The 5,565-nt window shown below is 41.0% G+C and overlaps 1 non-coding gene across 1 annotated transcript; it reads right to left on the bottom strand.

Annotated features, from left to right (window-relative positions):
• Positions 1–4,975: 4,975 nt before the first annotated feature.
• Positions 4,976–5,082, bottom strand: LOC127753561 (small nucleolar RNA R71). Its single transcript, XR_008012618.1, has one exon. It is a non-coding gene; the product is annotated as a small nucleolar RNA R71 (small nucleolar RNA).
• Between the last annotated feature and the right edge of the window lie 483 nt (positions 5,083–5,565).

Here is a 5,565-nt window from a genome sequence, read left to right as displayed (position 1 = left end):
GCCTTCACACCTATATTTTGAAGTATGGCAAGAACAGAACATTGTTAAGTATTTCATCGAATCAACATGTTATTACACGCCACAAAAATATCTAAATTGAATAGAAACTAGATTTTCTCATCTTGCAAACTTAGATAATAGCAATATGTACACTAAAATAGAATAACTAGTAATGCATCTACTTAGGAATTAGAATAACTATATCATACTGATAGAGATGAGTGACCTTTCTTAAATTGAGATGCTGAAATAGGGGAGCAACTATAGGATGATTGATGAGAGAATGGGAACCAGGAAAACCGGTTTATATAGGACTACAAGGTAGTGAAGATATTGTGGGTGCCAACTAGATGCACTTTAATTGATGAAAAAAAGTATAAAGGTTAGTTGTCTCTAATTGTTTCCTTGCGGGTTTGTCGCATGGGTTTTGTTAGCCTTCTTTGCATCTTTCCTCTTATACCACTGCATATCTAGACACTTGTACATTGATCTAATGGCGGGATACTAATTTTTTGCATCAACCCGCCCATGGTGATCTAACCCTCCGTGCCATGCTTTGATGACTCTTCCAGCTCATCCTTACCAATGGATGGATACATCCTAACAGATGGATTTTGCCTGCATGCCAGAAAGAGCCTTCTGGAAGGCTCGGGAAACGGATAGTCAGCTGTAAGTTAAGCATAGCAGGGGATTATCTATGTCGTGTTGTGTAACAACATAGCTAATAAAGTAGTGTGCTATAATTCAAATGTTTGTGTCATATGATAAACCTTGTTATAAGACAAAAGAAATATAAAACTATTGCATTTTCCCCTTTCCTACTTTAATTTGTCTTTGTTATATGTTATATTTGTTTCCAGTAAGGACTATTTGGATAAGCCAAAATGCTGATAATCTTGCTGTGTAATTGTGGCGCAAGAGTTTTATTTGTAATCCTCTATTACTATACAATCGCAGCCTACTAATTAGCATTAAATATTTTCTATCTTGCACCACAGTCTTCCACGTAAGCATCAAATAAAAACTGTCGGATTCAGTTCTACTTCAAAAACACGCTTTCAATTTTTTAACAGCTTTCTCAGTACCGGCCCAATTCTAAGACCTTGCCAACAGCCCAGCTAAACTCCTGCAAAAGGCCCAACTCACCCACACCCACATCATCGTTAAAAACAAAAAAACACCAGAGAGAGATGCACTATTCCTCTGTTTGTTGCAATGCATACTAGGAATGTATAGCCATATATGTATAGATCATATTGTATCATTGTATTCCTTGTATTCTCCTCCATTTGAGGATCTTGTACCTTAGGTATACTATAACAATACATGGTCATCCCACAACATTGGGTGTGTGGTGTTCCTCTAATTTCTTCTACATTGTATCAGATTCCAGGATATTTCCCTCTCTTTCTGCACCTTCCTGGTTGCCGCGCCTACGCCGTCGCCTCCGTGGCCTCCTTTGGTAGAATGCCGACACTCCAGCACTCCTCCGTATAATTCTCGAAGGAACTCCGATATTTCAGGGCACTCCTTCCTGAACTGCCCCTCACTCTCTACTAAGTTAACAAATTAAATATGAAACTACAAGTGAGTTGTACTCTACTGGAGCTCAAAAGTTGTGTGTTGAAGTGTGTTAGGTCTCCTACTTTCATAGCTGCCAATGATGGTTGGAATGGCGGTTAACCCCTTAGAACCATCATTGGGACTCCATTGGAGCCATCCACGTGTAAGGTGGAGATGAGGTGGGCCAGGATAGATTCTCTAGTAGCTTATAGGTGGGCCCCTATGGCGGTTTGGTCCCAATGTAAGTCAGTTTCGACTGACTTGTGGGCTGTCCAATCCTTGTACTCGCACATGATTGGTCAGAGGTTCATTTTTGTCACATGGCAGGTATATTTTCTCCTTAAATGACCTGCATACATATATTTACCAAAATTAGTTGAAGTGGTTAGTAGTAAACTCCTATCACTATGTTTTGAGAGTATATTTGATATATTTTATGTAGGTGTTGACGGTTAAAGTTTGCACTTAACGACCTTCAATGACACCCCAACACTTATCTTCAACTCGTCCCTGAGTAAAGCTCATGAACCTACTAGAGTAATGACTTTTTGCTTCATGATATGACATACCAAATATTCCAAGACATACTTGAGGCTGTAAACATTGATGTGTTTACCATGCCATCTTTAGGCGATTGAAGAACGTAACAGTCCTCGAATCAAGTCCCCTCAGGATTTTCTTTGATGTTTACAAAAACATAACTTTTACTATACTTCTCAATTGACTCCCTCAAATCACTCAAAGTGTTTATTCCTCACCAAGGTATTGATGTTGCATTTTCTTATCCTACCTTTCTAATTAGGCTTATATGGATCTCAAGGTAGGGAATAAGAAATGACATACTTGCATCAGATATATAGTAAAGTCAAACAGAGGATACAACAAGATAACTAATCATATAACCATGACCAAGCTTGTGCACCTATGTTTATGGGTAGAAATGAAAAGGGTGAAAAATCTACAATAAAAAATGGTATGGTGACTCTTATTTTCTCTACCTTTTTTTCATCGTGCTGGAGAATAGTTTGATCATTTTCTTTTGAGCAGAGTTTTTTATTTTAGCTCATCTCTCATTTGGCATGGATCATGGGAGGAGAGACCACAAAATTTTTAGAGTCTTTATTCCGTGGATACATTGCTTAAAACATAGAAGTTTAGCATATGGGTATGGATGGATTAGTTTTCTTTTTGGCTAATCCTCCAGCGTAGAGAAAAAAGCAATATTTTTGGTGTCTAAGTGCACAAGACTTTGCTCATGAGAATATGAAAAGAATCTAAGATGGTCACAACCATTTGGCAAAACTCAAAATGATAGCAAGCAATTGAGTACCAACTTTCCGATAATGTATAAGGTTTCATCATTAAGATCGACATATGGCTGTAGTAGGAAGGGAACATCAATGAAGAGTACGCAAAGATATTTATTTTCTTTTTATAAAATCCCAAGGATTCATTATTAAGAGCAAGGTTCATATCTATTGACGATCGTTAGCGATCAGTTTCGCCCGTCAATATTACCAAAATAAAGGAGAACTAAGTTATGCCTGCAAAGCATGTTATGTCAAAATAAGATATATTCCACTAGCACTAGGCTTTCTAACCTCTTGTAGAGAATAAACATAAAATGGAGGTGATTCGACAGCAAAATGGACGATCAATCAATCGGACGCTGTCGAGGATTAGACTTAGAGGAAGATGGGCCAAGAATTCAGAAAGAACACAACCAATTTGGGCCAAACTCGCAAGTCTGCAGAAACCAACAGAAGAGGAGGCCGCCAGCTGAAATTGGACTAATTTTGGCCCAGCCCATCATTCGGCCGCACCCCCTTGAGCTCCGTTGGATGCAGGGGTTGGTTTGGACGGTGTGGATTAGCTCCGAATGACAGTTGGAAGGTATTTCCGACCATTCCAACCGTCACAACCATCATTGGAGAGCTATATAAGGCCTTCACCTCCTCACCTCTTCCACACATCTCAAGCAAGAAGCTTCATACATTCTCTCAAGTTTAGTATGATTTCTAGAGTATAGTGGAATAGAATCGAATATAATCTTCAGTCCGCAGAGTTTTCAGAAGAGTTCGGGTATGACTCTAGTAGCTTTGCCTTCTTTTGTAGGACTTGTACTATTTATAGAATATTCTTCTCAATATATTCTCATTTTTGGGGGTTATATGCTGTGGATACGTCGAGGAGGGCTACTGATGGTGACAACTCAGTATGGGTATTCCTCTGCGCGTGTATATAATCCTAAGTTATTTTTCTAGGGAGGGTACTCCTCCGTATTTAGCCCTGGTTGGATGGGCATGACGGGTTGTTGTAAGAAACTCGGCAACCAGGGGTGGTCTCTCGAAACACTAGGAGGGCATCGTAAGGGAGTATTGGCTATACGGTTATATAGTAGATAATATTGACTAAAGTGTATGTATGTATATTAGAAGTATAGGAAATGATCCTTTTCTTATTCTTTCCACTTAGCGTAGAATTAGTAAGTATGAGAATAGTGAATGCTTCAGCTTTGTGTCACCCTACCCTTTGAATTGAACTAACCCCTGCTTAGACTTTGATTATTACAAGTAGCATATAAGTATTAGCTTGGTTCTCTCTATTATAATCTTCCCACAGGATTAAAAAAATACGATATCCTTGGAATACTCTCGGGTGAAATGCTACAATGATCCATGCGCTTGCGGATGAAATCTTTAACCATAATATACCACGAGTGTTTTTGCACCATTGCTGGGAATTATATTTCTAGTAATGTCGTTAAGAAATACCAACAAGCATTTTTGGCGCCGTTGCCGGGGAAGATTTATAAAAGAGATTACTAATATTTTATATTTATCTCTGTATAATCACTATCCTTTTGCAGGCTAACCTTGGTTATTTTCTCTTTTGCTGTGAAAACAGGGCAGTGTATGACTAGTTTCAACTTGCCGGAAAATTTCAAAGAAAATCAAAAAGTTTTCTTCCGGAGTGTTAAGCCGCGCGTCGTTCCTCCGCAGAAAACTCTCCCGGCAAAGAAATCAGCATCACCGAGCTTCAAGACTATGGCCGAGAAGACCTTTCACGAGTTCGCTGCTCTCTCAGCTGAGAACGTGCCCGTTAGGCCACAAATCAACTTAGGAGACACAAACTTCGATCTGAAGTCAAGCCTCATCACAATGGCGCAGGCTAGCCCATTCTGCGGCAAGCCTAACCAATATGCCAGCGCACACCTGTAGCAATTCCTGGAGATATGTAGCTCGCACACTATGAAGGGTGTCAGTCCAAACGCGTCAGGATCTAGCTGTTTCGTTTCTCCCTCCGAGGGAAGGTGAAGCAGTGGTTCTATGCCAATTGTGCTACAATCAACACCTGGGACAGATGCTCTACGACATTTTTGTTGAAGTTCTTCCCGATGGGTAAGACCAACACCCTTCATGGAAGAATTTCTGGATTCTAGCATACGAGGGATGAGTCAATCCCCGAAGCATGGGAACGACTTTAGGAGTATGTGGCCGCCTATCCTCATCATGGGATGGATGAGTGGCTGATACTCCAGAGCTTCTACAGCGGGCTCACTCCCATGTCTCGCAACCACCTAGACGCGGCAGCTGGAGGAGCTTTCTTCAATAAGACGGTCAGAGGAGCCGTCGACTTCAAAGAGAAGATGGTCTCCAACATGGACTGGAGCGAAGAACGACTCCAGACCCGTAAGCGAGGAATGCACACCATAAAGGAGACGAAGATGCTCACTGCAAAACTGGACCTCCTCATGAAACGTTTGGACGACCACGAGAAGAAGCCCTTGGGCACTGTTAAGGCCTTGGACTCACACGTAACGTGCAAGGTTTGCGGCAGCATGGGTCATTGTGGAAATGACTATCCGGAAACCCGTGAAGAAGCGATGTACATGGACAACAACACAACGGGTTCCGTCCACGAGGAGGTCAGGGGTGGAACCAACCCCGCCCATATTTCCAAGGAGACAACAATAACGGTAACCTTTCTAACCAACCTTCC

The sequence above is a fragment of the Oryza glaberrima genome, chromosome 10 (assembly GCF_000147395.1).
Source record: "Oryza glaberrima chromosome 10, OglaRS2, whole genome shotgun sequence".
In the NCBI taxonomy this organism is placed as follows: Eukaryota; Viridiplantae; Streptophyta; class Magnoliopsida; order Poales; family Poaceae; genus Oryza; species Oryza glaberrima.
Note: the sequence above shows the minus strand (reverse complement) of the source record. Positions and strands in the feature narration are given on the sequence as shown.